Genomic DNA, 18,070 nt, shown 5'->3' with positions numbered 1-18,070 from the left:
CCCGCTGTCGGCTCCATACCCCCATAATTTTAGAGCTTGTATTTTCAGCACTGTGATTTTATCAAAAGAAGAAAATGAAATTTTATACTCCTTATCAACAGAAATAATCTCAGCTCTGTATCAGGACTCTTCCTTGCTACAATGAAAGAAACCTGAAATACATTTAGCAGAGGGGTTAAGTTATTTCCAAGGACTGTAACTGATGTCTCTTTCCCTCCATGTTCTGGGCAAAAAGAGCAGGGTAGGAAAATTTAAAGTCACTTATGTGCTTCCTACTATACTTTCTAATTGAAAAATAGGAAAACTTATTGCTTTCAATGTTTTGGTTTGGTTTGGTTTGGTTTGGTTAGGGAATGGTTGATTATCTTTGATAGTTAAAACATCTTAGAGGTACATAAGTATGTGATTTATGTACCCATTCCTTTTCGCTAAAGAGTGATGCACTTTAGCAGTACTGTAGATTCATATACATATATTATCTTCTCTCATTTTCACAAAATTAGCAACATGAGTGCAAATGTTTATTACCTATGGATGTGCTGTTTGTTTATGCATGAAACAAATCTTGGAAAAAACCAATAAAATTAAATCTCTTTAGTGTGTAGGGAAGAGAAAATAGCATTCCAAGGAGATCATTTTAATTTGAAACATATTGACATAGCAAATACAATTTTATCCGTAGTAGTGAATTGAATAGATTGTTTCTCGTTACCATGGGCTTCGAGATTTTAAAACTGGATCTCAACTTCTCACCTCATTTTTATTCAAGGATTGTAAGAGGAAAATAAGGTTTACTGGCTTTTAAAATCCCAGTTGATTTTTCAGCTTTGAATGAAGTAGTTGAAATTTGGAATGAAACAAATATTCACTGTGCACCTGTGGAATAGACTTTTTCTCTCAAAAGATAGTTTAACATTTCAGATTATTCTAGCTTCGGTTGCTTTGGTTTTGGCTTCTGCTTCTTCAGAGGTCTGATTTTTCTTAAACACTTTAAATATTACTGAACATTTTTGTAGCTTAAATTAGTTGTGTTTACTAGATTACTACTTTGCTCAGGATATAATAATTTAATATTTAAATATAAATGGGGAATTTGAATACAAAGATGTCTCTAAATAAAAAAAATCCAAAAGCCTGCTATTTTAAGAAAGTCTGTCACTTTTATCCACCCTGCCTACATCCCTGTGGAGATCTGAGAAGATGGCTCTCTGAAGAAATTGTATTTGATAGAAAGGGTTGATACATTTTCCCACTTCAATAAGCATAGCTTGGCTCATCACCTTAAAAGCAGACAGATGGGGGTCATGTAATTTCATTCTGTTACTCTGCTATTTATACAGGTTAATTGTTTTGTCCAAGAGTTAGAATAGGGATTTTAGTAGAAATTATTCTGTGAATTAATTCTGCCGTGGCAAACTTATACTTTAAAGCACAGAGTGGTACATGCACCTCATTTTTGCCCCATTAGATTGTTTGTTACTGACATGTTCATCAGGAAGCATGAGATCTCTCCCTTTTTCACAAATAACGTTTTGCCACATAGTGCAATCAGATAGGGAGCTTACCATTGCAAGGCAAGGCTTGTTCCAAATACCACATAGAATCCAACCTCTTACAGGTGACAAACCAACTTTAATTAGTTAGGCATCTTTACAGTCTTTTAGAGAGGGATGACATGCTTCATTTTTTTTGCAAAATAATTCAAGCTCATGTAATCCTTCTTCCTTCTTTCACAGTATATTTTTGAAAGTATTTTTTGCCTTTCATCCAGAGCATAGAAAACTCTTTCAAGATCTGCATTGCTAGGTAGGATTTTTGTATGTTTATGACTTCTGTCACATAATTTTTCTTCAAACTGTGTGCTAATATAGAGGCAAACTGGAAAACTGAGTGTTTCTAGAAGGCTGCCTGACAATCAAGGTAATGTCATATTTTCCAGCAAGAATACCAGATCTGTGTCATGTGTGATTTAACCAGTGGTTTCTGTGTGAAGAACAGTGTTCACTTTGTTACTGGAGGATTACTGAAAATCCTATCATTAATCGCTAGTCTGTCAGAAGCAAGTTTTGGTTGATTTAGTGCCTCATTCAGAACTGAAACATACATATTTTACCTTAAATGTTGAGTGTTCTGTTTCAGGTCCTACATTCTGGCTTTGTGTAGAATACAAATAGCCTTAGTATATATTTTGGTAAAATGACAAACCATATTAACGGAAGAAGATGCTTTGAGTCATGTTGCTATGAGATAAGAATATACTGCTCAATTATTATAAAGCTGGTTTTCATAAGGAAATAACTGTTCAGGCTGTATCATTATTATAACAAATGATGAGGGTCTATAGTACTTTTTCACACATAAACTAGCATGTGTAGCATTAGAGAACTGGACAAGTCGGTTTAAGAAGAATAAATGTCTGTACTTAATATCCTGTTTCTTACATCAGTCACAACTCTTGCATGTACTTGATATCTCACCATGTTAAGTGTAAGTGTAGGCTACTAAGAATTGAAGACGTTTAACACTTCTGCTTCCTTAATATCCTTTTGGCTCTCCTTGCTTTTTGCTAGCACTTCGGTCATGTGGTATCAGCAAGACAATAAAACAGTCACAACTACCTGTATGGCTGTTTTATTCAAAGTTATATTTCAATTTTCTGTAACAGAAGCTCTATTACTGTGTTTGTGGAACAACTGGGTTGCGTAGGTCTTATGAAGTTGTAGATTACAGCTAAAACCCTGCTTGAAGCTGAGGCAGAAACCTACATAAACTCTTTGAATGGAACATAATTTGTTATATGTGCAGATTACATTTCCCTATGACAAAGGCTAAGAGGTCAGATATAAACGTTATGCACTTTTCCCTTTCCTGTTTTTGGTTCTGCTGCTGTCAGTCTCCTGTCAGAATCAGTGACTGGGGAAGCTTTGTGTTGGCTTATGTTTCTTCGTATGTGCTACCAGGAGACTGAGTTACTTTAGATAAATAAATAAATAAAAGTGCATACTTTTATTAGATAGCAAGCTGTTATTTCAGAAACAGTAGTTAATGAAGTGTCTTAGTCTGGCACTTTACAGCATTTTACAGCTGCAACAAATGAGCTGTAGCTAATAGCTTTTCCCAGAAATTAATTAAGAAATTGAAAAGCTCCAGGAAGAGTATTAGCCATCCAACATTTAATTATTTTTGTAGTTTAAAGGTGTTTTACCCAATCATCTCTCATTCTTGCCCATAGATTAAGCTCTTAGTGTATTATAAAAATAGCCTCAATGCTAGATAGTGCTCATGTAGATTAAATCTTCAGTGTGAGATTAAAAATAAAACAATGTACTACTTCAGGTTATGGATATCCTTGAGTAAAGTAGTGCACACTTGACAATGTATATCTTATCCATCGAGGGCCTTCTAATTTGAACCACCAAATTATATTTCAAATGTCATGGATTATTTTCCTCTTCCAGTCTTTTTTTCACAGACCACTAAAGACATTTCCAAGACTTAGCTTACTTTTAACCTTCACTTCTCTGATCTGTGAGAATGGGGCTAGAGTAGTTGAGGCTAAGCAAGCCAAAACTGTATGCTTAGGTGGTATGGTTAGAGAAGGTTATGGTTATACTAGGCAAGTGGGGAGGTGTTCTGCTGAGAACTTCATTTACTATCTGGCTTCCTGTTTTTCCCCAGTGAGACCTCTTTTCACTTTACACATACACCAGTAAACCTAAGCTTTTTTTCCTAGAGTTCTGTGGTGCCTACAGGTACAACCTCACCATCCCCTTCCAAAGACTTATCCAGATTTTCTTAGTTCCCCTGCCTCCCCTTTGCCTTCCTGCCTTTATTCTTATTTATCTCTATATGGAAGTTCTTGTCTTCTTTGTTCAGAGTGAACTTGCAGCACATGCTGCTTGCCAAGGGATGCGGCTGACCAGCCAGATGTGGACTTTACAGCTGGCAAATGTTTCCTTCCTCACTCACCATCCAATCTCTGCTCTCCATCAGTAGACTTGTATGCTTTGAGAACCTTGGGCTAAACTTCACAGGCTCCCTTCTCAGTTGTGATAAAGCAGAGTTATGACTTTGTGGCCCAGATGTCTTGTAGGTCTGAGATGCATCTATTTCCCTAAGTACAAAACAGTGAATAACAGAAGTAAACAAGATGCCTTTAAATACGGTGTATCATTTCTGGTATAGTTTGGCACATTGTTTTTACTGCCTTTGCCAGTATTAAACATTATGACATGGATGCTGGAGTAACACATGCTTCTGCCATCCCATCAAAGTAAAAATCCAAGTGGCTCTGCAAAAACCACTGTGCTCTGTGAACAAAAGCCATTGTTCTGGAGACTGCAAACAGGAAATCAGTATTTTATGGTGACTAGGGCTGTTGACGGACTCAGTCTTTGGAAGAAAAATGCACACAGTGCTACCCAGAGATGCCACCCAGAGTCACCAGTGACTTCCAATGCAAAATTTCACAGCTGTGCTTTCTTCTCTTCCTTTCTGGCTCAAATAGCACCCAGAGCACAGTTACCACCGTTTTCTTGATGTAGTCATGCAGGTCTTTTGCCAAGTCCCCACCCCCATTTACACCACCCCACCCTAGTCTTCCACCTGCCATCCCCCTGCCCTTCTCCACACCTACTTGCCTTCTGCAGAAACAGGCGTATTGTCCCAGGGGCTGGTTCTGTGTAAGCATTAGTAAACAGCGTGGGTTTGATGTCTTGGCTCATTAAAAGAAATGGAAATCCCATCTCACTGAGGTCATAAACACTCACCTTTGTACTGGGTACATGGTCACTACCTCTGTTTTAGCACAAAGTCCTTAATTTCTTTCTTAAACGCCTTTTAAGTCTGAAATGTGGCATCCAGAATGCTCTTTAAGTTACTTAACTAGTTTTCAGAAAATTACTTGAATTTCTACACCATTGAATAGTTCTTAAAAAGGTGCATACTTAGAAGATGCTAGAGGAATGGGAGTGGAGAGAGAAAAAAAATCAAAATTAATATTTACTGTATGCATACTCCTAACTATGTTAACGCTCTCTTTTCAGTATAATACAGGCTACCTGACATGCATGCACAGTCCAGGTTTCCAATTGCCTGCAAATAATGATCAATTCTGTTGATGCAGTCAACTTTGAAGGGAAACGTACATTCAAAATGCTGGAGATATGAGATGCAAGAGTTACTGCTGTTTGCGTGGACACCGTGAATCTGCAAAATCAGAAAGTTCCCTGTTTGAAAAGATTGACCCATTTAGATTTTTGAAGGTCTGCAGAGCACTAATATGGGTTTTACATTCCATTAGGAAGTTGTTTAGTATGTAGGTAATAACTCTTCCATAACACATCTCTCCAGAGCTGCTGTTTACAAATGCGCAAATTTATACATTTTTAAAACTGAAAGGAGACTTGAAAATGCAGCAATGTCTGTTTATGGATTTAACAGTATTAAATCCTAACGGTCAATCAGTGTGAGTAGTAAATGTGGGAAGTAACTTAATCTACATTGTTTACTTGCAAAAAATATTTCAAAAGATGTTAGGGAAAAATATTTTACTCTTATGATTGTACAAATGTAAGTCAACTTTCTTTGGTTGATGAGTCTTGATTTTCTTAAGATACATAAACTGCACGGCCCATCTCTGCACAAATGCACAATTCCTAAAACAATCCAGTTACTGTTTAAACGGCTAGTATAAATAATGAACCACTCCATTACCAAGAATATAAATAAATGTAGACAAGTAAGGGTTCTCTAGAGCTGAAAGTTTAGGTTATGCAAAAATTTCGACAGCTGTAATTTGTAGGTCCTTGTAGACTGAGGGGTGTGAGTGATGTAAACTCTGGAAAGCCGACATTTAATGTATGTCTGTTTTGTCATTTTGCCAAAAGGCAGGACTTCTCTGTTATGTTTCTTTTGCTGTACAAACTTTGAATAGGGCAATATCTGGCAGAAAAAAGCAGTGACATATCTCACAGCAAACATCTGTGCTGTTTCTGAATAGACTGTCCACCCATGTTTGTTGGGGTAAAGATTGCCACCTAAACATTAACTCTTCTAGAAAGAGAAGAGCTAAGTGGAAAAATGCAAGTGGGAAGGAGACAGTAGGTTTTTTTGTGGCTTTATTAATTCTAGTGGTATCAGGAATCACTTCTGAATGGTAAGTAGCAACTTCACAGTTGCTGCTGAATGTAGTGGTGATTCTTCATTTCCAACAGCAGCAAGGCTTAAGCTACACACAAAAGACACAAAGCTCGCTAATAACAATTTGTCTCCCTTACATCTGCCTTTGGAAAGCTTTCCACAGGCTGCCTGGGGGAATTACAGCTCCAGGCAGCATGTGTAGAGGTGCCAAAAAGGTACATCCGCAGTGTTGCTACCTGGCTGCAGTTCATGCAGGAAAGGGTGGCAGCTCTGTCGCTTCAGGCTTTCTTCTCCACTGTCCTTGGGCTTCGGGCCATGCTTAAAACTCAAATTGGAAAGATTGTGGATTTTCTTTCATCATATATCATGGCTTATACACTCCCCAGGCTTACTCAAAAATGTTACCCAATGTGTGTTTGCATGGCACTGTCTAAGGATCTGATCTAGGGAAATCCTTTTATTATCAGAATTTCTTAATTATTTCTGTGCATTAAAAAAAAAATGTCTTGTGACCTCAACAATAGCTAGGGGACTAAAGATACAAAGACGAGGTAATGCATTTTTGTCTCTGTTTATCTGGATTGAAACCAAGACTTAAAGGTGTGAAAGAATGGCAGAGGCAAAGATTACTACATGAGATTTTCTGACAGGCTGCAGCTTGAGGTGAATGTATGGACTCTAATTTGTGCTCCTAGTCTCCCCTGAAGAATTGGAAAAAGGAAAAGAAAGGCATTTACTAACAAAAACCTGAACGCTCTGTTAGGTTTAGTATCTGCTTTCAGTTAATCTAATACAAAACACATTTTCAACTGCTTGAGATATGTACACATTTATATCTTAATCACTTCTGGCCTACAGTATTTGAGAGACTGTAAATACAAATGCTTTTCTTAAATTGTCTTATTTTTGAAAACGTTGAAAGAAGAAAGAAACTGTTCTTTTTTTTTTTCTTTTCCTAATACATCTTTTTCTAGGTAGATGTGAACTTTTCAAACTACTTTGAATTTCAAAGGGCTTCTCACTTTCACAGCTGACAGCAACATGGTGTTCTCTCATTGTAAAGACGTGCTCCTGTAGGCCCATTACACAGGGCATAGCAAAGAATTAACACATGATTTTTTTGGCACAAGCCTATTTGTTTCTAACATTGAGTCCTGGAATCATCTTCAAAACAGTTATGCATAACTTTTACCCTTAAAAATGTTTTCCACAACTAAAATATCAGAAACTGAGAAAATTGCAGTGTTTGATACTATGGAAGAGGCTGAGGTGGTGCTCAATTGAATAGTTTCAGTCCTACTGATACTGAATGACAATTTAGTCTTCAGACATCCTCCAAGCAAGACTAAATTTTGATCAGCCTTTTTTATATTCTAGTTGACTGAAGTGGAACGGGCAGTAATTACAGCCTTTGCTCTCACTGCTTTCTGTCAACGTGCGCTCAGTTTCACTGAGCTCTTTCTCTCATAAACTTTAGCTAGAAAGTCTGTGGAGGAAGGTGTCAACTTACCATAAAGGCTTCACCTTACTTTATTATTCCATGTTAAGCATTACTGCACCTATGCAGCTTCTTTTGAATGCTTAGGATTGTGCGAAAACTAAAGAAATTCCGCCACACTTGTATCATGTAATAAGTGATTTTGCCTAACATATCTCATTAGGCATAATTTTGAAGTGAACTGACATAATTGTATCTTATACTAACATAGCTGATAAAAGAATTGCGGTTGATATGCTAGCACTTTGAGATTGGTGTGGAATGTTAGATTCTTTATTTGAAAAACAAAAATGCATATGCAAGAGCCCGGTTATTGGCTTGCTTGTTGTCACTGTACTGGGGCTCTGGTAATAGCATTGTTATAAATCTCTTTAAAAAGTATAGCAATCAGAATGCAATAAATCAGGATGTGATATAGCCCTTTATATTAACTAAAGCATCAAGGGGCTGTTGCTCAAGTCAAATTCTACCATAAATTTCAAGTCCGCTAAGAATTACCGTTTTATGACTCAGGAACATAAGGTCACTTCAGATCTGCTTAAAAACCTTGTTACAGTAACATAATACAGTATATATGTTCCCTCTTTGTTTATAAAGTAGTTTCACAAAGCCCTGCCAAACCAAGCAACTCAAAGTTTGCAGTAGCCTTTATTTCATGGAAAGTGATAGGTAGAAGTGTGGGTTATGGTAAAGAATTCAGTCCTTCTATGACTACTAAAAGTTGAGTTGCTGTGCGGTAGCAGGGGTATGTGGTCCTCAGTGCTGACTTTTGCAGTCTATGAATCTCTTTCTTTGTCATTATAATTTAACTTTATTTTTTCCGTTTTGTGGAAAGGTGTGCATTTTCCTGGAAAGATGTCCATGCTTATTAAGGACTTCATCTGTTACTGTTCTTGTCTCAAATTTGTGTTAGCAGTTGTAAGCATGTAAGAACTGCAGTGCTAGGTAGTCAGTTATGATTTACCATCCAATTTCTGCATGAGTGGTAGGATTCACATTCTTTTGCAGGATTTAGGGGGAGGGCTTGGATTTTTTTGTATACATATTTATGTGCAGAAAAGGAGAAAAATGGGAGAGAAAAATCTGTATATGTAGTGCAGCCTGTTTTGTTTGCTCTATATGCACAATAAATTTTTTTCTGTTGCATTTAGATTGATGACATGTTTGTGTGTTCAAGTTGCTAGTGCTTTTCTCTGTTACAAATACTGGTATATGTTGGTGTTAGTGTGGCATATACAAGGAGAAAATGGAGTTCATTTACCTTGTGTTTACTGTATTAGCAGTTTAACTGAATTTTGGTTTTATTGGAGATAGGTGTTTTTATAAATGTACAGAGAATTTCCTTTTTTGAGGAATAAAGAATTTATTTTTGTTTTTTTTATGAGTAGGGGAAAATGCATATAATATATAATTTCATTTTATAAAAAAAACAATGAAAATACATATTCCTAGAGTATGTTTCCAATGTGATTTCTGTTATCATAGAAGGTGTCTTAGTAGGTTTTTATAATTATATTTTTCTTCTGAAAAGTCACACTAGTGAAACTAGTGTAGTGCGTGGTCAGGAGATGCTCACAGACATCCAAGCAGATGAGCAGAACCTATTATCAGTGCTTACTTTATCAAATGAGAGAGGTTAGTTATTTCAGATTAATATATACAAGACAGAATATATAGGCAGAGCAGAGAAAAACAAACTAGGTGAGAATGACAAGGTCGAGGGCAATATATCAATTGACTGGCTTTCTGGGTCATAGTAGTTTTAAATATTTGAGAAGCCATTCCAGGAGTTTTTCATTTTGTTTTAGATCTTTGACCAGATCTTATCTGCATTCGTAGAGCTGGACTGTAAATTACAAAGTCTCTTTCGTGTTGGTTGCTTTGTAGAGAATCTTAAGAGGCAGTAAGCAGCAGACATAGTGGAAAATCCAAAGATGCTTTCTCCCATTGTAACCTTAATTTCATGTCCAGTGGTAGAAAATGCAGTGTGTGCAAATAACCACTCCTGTCATTTCAAAAATGCATGTCTTAAATGCCACAGCAAACAGCTAATGGTTAGGCTTGGTTACTGTCTAACTTTGTGCTTTGAACAGAATTCCCTAAGGATTTTACGCATGGGAACATGCATAAATACCAGGAAAAATTATATCCCATACCTTTAGTAGCACAGTAACTGTTATTGATGTAAGTACTCTGCCAAGATATAAAAATTTGACTGTAGTTGAATTTTGTTACAGGAAAAAATTGATTCTCTCATGCCCTGAAAAATATGAGGAAGAGACAGCTAGATGCTCCTACAAAAAAAGTTGTAAATAACAAACATTTTATAAAAGTAAGTTTTGAGAAATTAATGCCTGGGAGTAGTATATAGCTCTGTTTTCAAACTGTTGGCAGATATAATAAACTTTCCCGGTCTACAGTACCATGATAGATTGCTTCTGACCATTTTAATGATGGCATCTCTGTGGCTGCTAGCAAAGATATCTTTGGGCTGCTAATTTTTATGGTAGTCTTTTGTCCTGTAAATGGTATTTACTATCAATTAGGCTGACTCCCCTAGACAGCCATCAGATAACTAGTTTATATTGCTGTGAAGCCTTGTCAGGTTAAACTGGAGCACCTGGGTTTATTTCATAACAAGTTGTCTATGTTTTTTATGGGAATCAAACTGTTGGCCTCTTACTGATACTGACTAGTGTGTGACAAGAAATGCACCTGGCTTTGAAGTCATCATGCTGGCTAGTTGGCTTGTACTATTGTGAGTTTCTCTCTTCCATTCTGCTTCACTGGCCATGCTGCTGTCATTCCTACGGTTTGGGTTCTTTCAGTGTTGAGTGAGCTCCTGATCTGTGTGTGCTGAGCTTAAACTGCTGTCTTCTCCATTTCTGACAGTTCCCTTTCTGAGTCAGCTGTTATGCCAAACACCACAGATCACAGCCTGTGCAGTAGCACAGAACATGCTGGTAATTATCTGGCGGGATCTGTACCAGCCAGACCCAGGAAATTCACATAGCGCACGGAAAGTGGTTTGACTACACGTGCAAGCAGGAATGGAAAGATTTGTTTCTACTTCTGTTGTAGTACCAGAGGAAACCAAGTTAGTATTGTAGAATATACCCTGTATTGAGAATAAACAAGAGCATTTGCAGTTACGAAGTTCCCCATTAAGCTCAGCAGTTTTCTATGTCTCTATTGACAGCAAGTGCCAACTGTGTGCATACATTGCTTCCACATAGAGCACACAACATGGGACACTTCCACTGAAGCTTCATAATCAACAGAGGTGTTGGATTCCTACAAGTACTTAAAATCTTAAAATCATGTAATTTCTTATGTTATTCTCTTCTATAATGGCTGCTTTGATTGCTGTGTATATAGATGTATTCTGTTCTAGCATCCTTTTCCACTTATAAGAGTTAGCAGTCTCCTGTAATTTGCAGCTACTGCAGTTTTACAGCTGTCCATTGCTAACATGAGGGAAGGCAGCTGCTTATACACTTGAAACAATTTATTTGGCAATTGCTCACACTTGTTACAAAAGGTTCATATGTGAGGACATTTAGATTGGCAGGATTGATGTTTGCTTGCAAAACTTTATGGTAATGTGTAATACAAGTAAGTAATAGTTGTGCAAATATTTGCCTAAGGATAATGAAAACCACAGTTGTCCACTTTAATTAAGTAAGCAATGGTTGCAAGGGAATATATCAAAAGTAACATATGGGTCTGAGCAGAATACCTGCGATGTATATTTTCAGATGTTGAAACATAATAAAATGCATGAAAACAGAGTACAAGTATATCCAAGTTTAATTCTCACTATTCTCACCCTCTTCCTTAAAACACAACCTTTTTCAATCCCAAAGGTAAGGGATCTGCATTATGACTTAGGAATGAAGACCAGCGTGTTTGGCAGTTGCTTGGAATAGCTGTCAGTTTTGGTGTGCTTCACACTTCAGTGGTGGAACCAACCAATTTTCCAGCAGTAAATGTTGCTGGCTCCACACAGCTTGTTCCACTCCCATCTATGATTACGATTGCAATAGTTTACTTACAGTTGTGAGCTGGTTTTATTTTTTTTTGCATTTGTTAAAAGTATAAGAGGCTATGCTTCAAGTGAGTGGTTTTCTGAAAACATGCCTATGAAATCTCAGATTGTGTATGTTGTTTCTCACTCACATGTCATGAAAACAGGTGTTTTACAAACTCAGCATTTTTTATGATGTGGAAGAAAAACTGACCCATGTGATAAAAAACTAAGTCCTTCTGTCAGAGTAACAAAAAGGTGAGAAAGCTTGTAGTTTGCAAAACAGGAGTTTACATGTCCAAGATTCAGAGCTGTTTGGTGTCAAGATGCAACTTTGAAAGTGCACTGCACTTTACACAAGTGTTGCTTTCGGGGCCCATTAAAACTACAGTGTGGTGGGCTTGAATATTGCTGCTGAAAATAAATTGTAATTAAATGGTTTTAAGGCTGATCTTTAAGGTTAGCATCAGTTACGATCATTAAGCTGGGTAATAAGAAATGATAGTGAGGGCTAAAGGAAATCACTGCCTGGCTTGGGGAAATGTGTAGTAGTTGGGTGGAGACTGCCAAGTGCTTGGAGCAGGCTAGTCAACACATGGCTGGCTGTCCTTTGCACGTGTGGCTTAGAGAAGCTGCTCCTTGCTTTGTGTCTAGGTGGATATGGCAGAGGAGGGACTCCTATACCTCATTATATCATTTGGAAATGGCCATGTTGGGTACTATCAGTGGGACTGCGTTTTCATTTAGTTTCCTCTGTGTTCACTCAATAGGGAAGTCGATCTTTACGTCACTGAAAATGGCATGTATCCATATCTGGAAACATTCTGCTCACTCTGTTTTCCACCTCAGGGCTCTACTCTTTCTTATTACTGTTTTTGAGAAAAGAATAAGCAAATAATATCCCCTCTCTTTTCACACAGAAGAACGTTGCTTGTCTTTGTTAATTAAAGACAAGCAACAGAGAGGAACTGTATCAAAGTCCATTTATGCACCTGAGCTTTTTTTTTTCCTCTATAGCAGTGAAGGTAGTTTAAACAGCAGGATAATCTGAAATGGGAGTTGTTTTTAAGAGCAGACAAATATTATGACTTTGCTGTATACATTCAGTTGCAATGCAAGAAGTCAAACAGATTCTGCAGTAGGAAGAAAAAGATTTTTCCTGTCTAGGCTGGAAAAGCAGGTCATTAGCCAAAATAAGGTGTGGTTTAGATATTTACCCTCAAATAAAGAAATGTAGATATTATATAAATTTTGGTATTATTGTTGTAGAAAACCCTACTAAAACAAATCAATACAATATGCTTTAAACTTACTGTTAGAATAACTGGTTTGCATTTTTCAGTGGCTAAAATATTGATCAGGTGTTAATTTCCTTTATATCCTGGCATCCTTACACACACCCACCCACCCACACACATACACGTATGTTTAGCCACCAACAGTATTTGGTCTGGTCACAAGTGCTGATAGTGCTCGCTTGTGTCTTAACCTGTACACTGAGTTGCTCCCTCAGTATTTCTTCATGGCTGTCAGTACAAGCTGTTCTGTTAGTGGTAGAGAGGAATTACTCTTGGTTTTTTTTTTACATACACCATTCCACATTATAAAGAGGACTTTCAGCAGAAAATTAAGAATTTTAAGCACTTGATCTAGAAACCAGCATACTTTGCATTAAAAAGGTATTTGCCTTCTCTAAGAATACAGTCTAGTGTATTTAACTTTATGCCAACCGGTCATGAGAAAAACCTATGGTAAGAAATAATTTTGACTAATAAGCAGTTACTTCTCTTTAAGCACAGTATTTGGTGTTACATATTCACAGCCTAGCTTTGTAAAATCATGTAAAATATGACTCAATGGAGACAAATCCCAAGTAGGTAGAGCTCCATACAGACAAAAGCACACTCCTCTAACTGCTTGGGTCTGTTAAAAATTGTGATACTTGATGATAAGAAAGAGCATGAGCATCTGTTTAATGATTTTATTTAGTGATGAATATTGCCCTATCATTTGTTCATTTGCCAGCCTTAGTTTCTTAGAATATTGATAAGCCAGGCCTGCCTGGGTGCCCAGTTTTCTCAAATTAGTGTTTAGCATCAGGCACTGGGGTTGAGAATTAATTATTCATTGGTCTCCACTGTATCCTTTTGGTCAGGAAGAAGGTTTTAATACTTACCCACAAATACTTCTATAATTCAGAAACTACTCTGGTAGAAACATGCTATTTACTGTCACTGTTTTCTGGAGAGCAGAGTGGCTGGCTGTAACTGCACTACCTTCTAAGATGGTGCTGCAATTCCTGCTTCAGAAGTACAATGAGAGGTTAAAACTAAACAAACTGTAGTAAGGTGGGGTTTTTTTTCACTTACAGTAGTTCCATTGGTTGTAGTTGTCAACACAGTCAGAATAACCATTAGGACAGGTAATAGCAGTTCTTACTAAATTCTGTTATGCTCATTTGTGCTCTAAGCTATTTTTATATTAGCACCTAGGCTGAGGGAGATTAATATTGTTTTTTGTTTCAAATATAAGAAAACATTTAAGAGTGTGCTTATAAATAAGTCCATTTTCAAGTGTCTGAGTAGGAGTGTTTTTCTTAATAGGAGTCTTAAAGATTTCAGCCTAAGGCTGTGAACTGGACTGGCATTTTTGGATTCTAAATTATTCTTCAGAAAAACAGAGCACTGTGAAAATTGTTGTTTGTCCCTGTTGATGGAGTGTTATACTCAGAAATCACAACTATTTTTAACCTTTTCATTGAGATTATTTTGTTTTCACAGCCAGAAGCAGTAAAATAATCAATCATGTAACAATGCTGTGGATAATTATCATGTTTCTTGGTGTTCTTTGAGCTACTGCAGGTGTGTTCAGAGGCACTATTGGTTGTGTTTAAACTGCAGTTTTACTGCTGAGGTAGTGAAGAGTTTTGGAATGTACCCATAATTGCTTTACTTTTTTTTTTTTTTTTTACTTTTTTTTTCCGAACATAATACATTACCCACAATGACTATTTGTTATGAAGTCCAGAATGACTTATGTTTTTTCCATGCTTTGAGGCTTATTGATGCTCCTTGGTATACTGACTTGGACTGTTAAATATGTACAGAAAAGCTATGTTTGTGATGGCTAGTAGACTTTGTTCCTTTGTGTACATTGCAGTGAGTTTTAGGTTTTAAAAACCTGAAGTATTTTATGCTGTAAACACCATGGAGTTCATTCTTATTTACTGAACCATTCAGAACAATTCTATATGCTGATTGATGAGAAGCTTGACATGAGCCGGCAGTGTGTGCTTGCAACACAGAGGTCAACCATACCCTGGCTGCATCAAAAGAAGCGTGGCCAGCAGGTCAAGGGAGGTGACTCTGCCTCTCTGCTGCGCTCTTGTGAGACTTCACCTGGAGTATTGTGTCCAGTTCTGGAATCTCCAACATAAGAAGGATATGGAACTGTTGGAATAGGTCCAGAGGAGGGCTACAAAGATTATCAGAGGGCTGGAGCGCCTCTGCTATGAGGACAAGCTGAGAGAGTTGAGGTTGTTCAGCGCTGAGAAGAGAAGGCACCGGGGACACCTTACAGTGGCCTTCCAGTACCTGAAGGGTGCTACAAGGAAGCTGGGAGGGACTTTTTATAAAAGCATTTAGTGATAGGACAGGGGTGAACAGCTATACATTGGAGAGAGGAAGATTTAGACTAGACATTAGGAAGAAATTCTTCACAATGAGGGTGGTGTGGCACAGGAACACATTGCCCAGGGAAGCTGTGGATGCCCCATCCTTGGAAGAGTTTTAGGCCAGGTTGGATGAGACCTTGAGGAGCCTGATCTAGTGGGATGTCCCTGCCCAAGGCAGGGGAGTTGGAATTAGATGATCTTTAAGGATGCTTCAAACTCAAGCCATTCTATGGTTGCCATAATTACATCTTAATTTTCTTCCAAACAGAATGGTGGAATGATAGAGTTATTAAGGCCAGGAGCAAAGCTAGCACTCTGCAATGGCTCTAAGGTTTCTCTACCACAGTGTACAGGAATAAAGTTTAAGTCTGGAAATCTGTGATCATTTGAAAGTGGCGTGAATCACTACAGTCATCTAAAAACTGCATATACACACACCTTTTCTCTGCCTCTGCTTCTTTCTTCCATGCCACTCCTTTCCTTGTGCTGACTCCAGCAGTCACACAGCTGCACTGGCAACCAAATCAAGGAGCTAACCTTTCCCCCTCTCTGCCCCTGGGCAACTGAGGTACAAAAGATTAACAGATACTTACTGCAGCCATGAGAACTGGGCGTTTATATGCTTTTGAAAACCCTGGTAGACATCTGTCTGCATCTTTTGGCATGAAATTCTTTTAGCAAGCAGGCCCAAAGTGCTTTGGCTAGGACTTCGCAAGAAGTCCCAAGAATTGCAAACAGAATTTGGACATTCCTTCTTGCAGGGTGGGTTCCTGTTTAATGTTCTCCACTCTGTTGTAAAACAAGAGGGGCTGAACTTAATTGTAACTTTATGAAAAGAGTGGTTTGGGTGTGAATTAATAGAATAATTGTAATCCAAAGCTTGTCATCTTCAGAACTACCTTCTCATTCCATGGATGCTGTTCATTTTACTATAGTGTTGAGACAGCTATTGGTGCGGATTCCTCTGTGAATGAAATCTGAATAAATATTTATTGTTGTTTTGTCTCATTAACATATCTGAACTTGCACTTTAAGTAGCAAATATGAGTTGCAAGAGGAAGAATCTAAGTTATTCAATAGATAGACTCAGTGATGAGGGTAGTATAATCTAAGTGTAAAGATTGACAGTGTAGTTGAAAATGTAGCTGTGTGGTTAATGTACAATGTGCATTAACAATCTGAAGCATTGAAATAATTCAAAGTGTTCAAAGTCTCTGTTTGAATTCCTGGTAATAGTATTTTAAATGGCTTATCTGATTTTGTTCTTTTCACATTGACTTCATAGCACTTGGTGAGGTGCCTGGCTCATGACTGAGAAGGTAAACTGCATCTTCAGTATACTTTTGTCTATTTTGGAGGCTCATTCTCTGTGTGGAAATGAAGACTCGTTCTTTCTCTGCAGTTCTGTGCTGATGGCCAGCTGGTTTCTTTTGCTGTGTTTTGTTTTGATGGTAGGTTAATAAGGGTTGTCTTATTAAATAAGTTCCTGCAGGAACCTTGTGAAATTTGTAAAGCAACTTTTTCATCATGCACTCCATTACCAGTTTTCAAAAAAAAAAGACAATTAGTCTATCTTGGATTTGTCTGTTAACAGAAACATTCACAGTAACAGATTAATGCAATACGCAGATCTCCTCTTTATGCATTTTTAAAAAAAAAAGACGTCGAAGTATAGGATTTTGAATCTCTGTTAAGATGCCTTCGAGAAACGAGATCTCACTATGCACTATGAAGATCACCTAGCATTTGTCTTTTATTTTAAATCAGTGATACATTTTCTGTCCAAAATAAATAATGCAACCTTTTTCATTGCTACAGACCACAAATATCAGATCTGCCTTTGTCCACTAATGTCGTTCCTTCATTTTGCAATAGAGTGTTTTTCCTGATACTTACTGAATGACAACATTTCAAACATACTACTAGGTTTAAAAAAAATAATCTAAAGAGTGGAAAAATTCACATTAGTGGAACAAGAGATTTGTTTCAATCAGAAATGCTTATAAATTATGGAAACTTATTCTGTAGAACTCAGCTCTCTCTCTTGTAAAAGGTTTCTTGTCTGTGTTGTCCACCAGCTTTCTGAAGGTTCTCTGACTTGCAGGCTAGTGTTGGATTTACTTTAAATATACTTATTTTTGATGTTATAACTGATGATGTTAAGGCTTACAAAAACTTACTCCCTTTCTAATGCTCTCGTAGTCAGAGCTTTTTATTACTACGAATTTAGCAAAGAGTAATTTTAAAGAGTTTTGGATGGCTAAATTTAAATTAACAACTTACTATCGTGTGAACAATATGCTTTTTAAGCTGATAGCAAGCTAAGAAATGCCGGATTTTCAAACTTCAAAGGTGTCTGATTAAAGCAACTGCAACAAAAAAATACAGGTTATTTTCCTCACCTTCAGCTATTTTTATGTGAAGCTGTAGCAGTTAGGCAACATATGCTGTGGAGGTTCTAATCTGCCATCACTATGAAAGAGGTGTACTGATTTTATGCTACAAACTGCATCTTTTGTAGACTATTCACCACCCTTTACAGGTCTGCCATGCCCACTCTGCAATTGGTTGCCAGGGGCTGCAGATGTTGGAAAAGAGAAATTTCAATGAAAGGCCCTGATTCAGCAACCCAAGCAGCCTGCCTCCCCCCAGCCAAAGTAATCAGATTGGCAGCTGAATCAAAGGATACAGTGGGCCCTTTGTTTGGGAGCTCCAGAGGTTAGTAACTGAC

The 18,070-nt window shown here is 37.5% G+C and overlaps 1 protein-coding gene across 3 annotated transcripts in view; it reads left to right on the top strand.

The window, feature by feature from the left end:
* ROR2 (receptor tyrosine kinase like orphan receptor 2) overlaps positions 1 to 18,070 on the top strand; it is a 148,265-nt gene that overhangs the window by 75,607 nt on the left and 54,588 nt on the right. Inside the window, exon 1 of one of the 3 annotated variants that reach the window (XM_069879946.1) lies at positions 1,756 to 1,806. The exons of 1 other annotated variant lie outside the window; for it this stretch is intronic. The gene's annotated coding sequence lies outside the window, so the exon portion shown is untranslated. Of the gene's footprint in view, positions 1 to 1,755; positions 1,807 to 1,900; positions 1,921 to 18,070 lie in introns of those variants that run through there. One more of the 3 variants, XM_069879947.1, reaches the window with a different exon arrangement.

The sequence above is a fragment of the Phaenicophaeus curvirostris genome, chromosome Z, assembly GCF_032191515.1.
Source record: "Phaenicophaeus curvirostris isolate KB17595 chromosome Z, BPBGC_Pcur_1.0, whole genome shotgun sequence".
NCBI classification, from domain to species: domain Eukaryota; kingdom Metazoa; phylum Chordata; class Aves; order Cuculiformes; family Cuculidae; genus Phaenicophaeus; species Phaenicophaeus curvirostris.
This window is presented reverse-complemented; position numbering and strand designations above follow the sequence as displayed.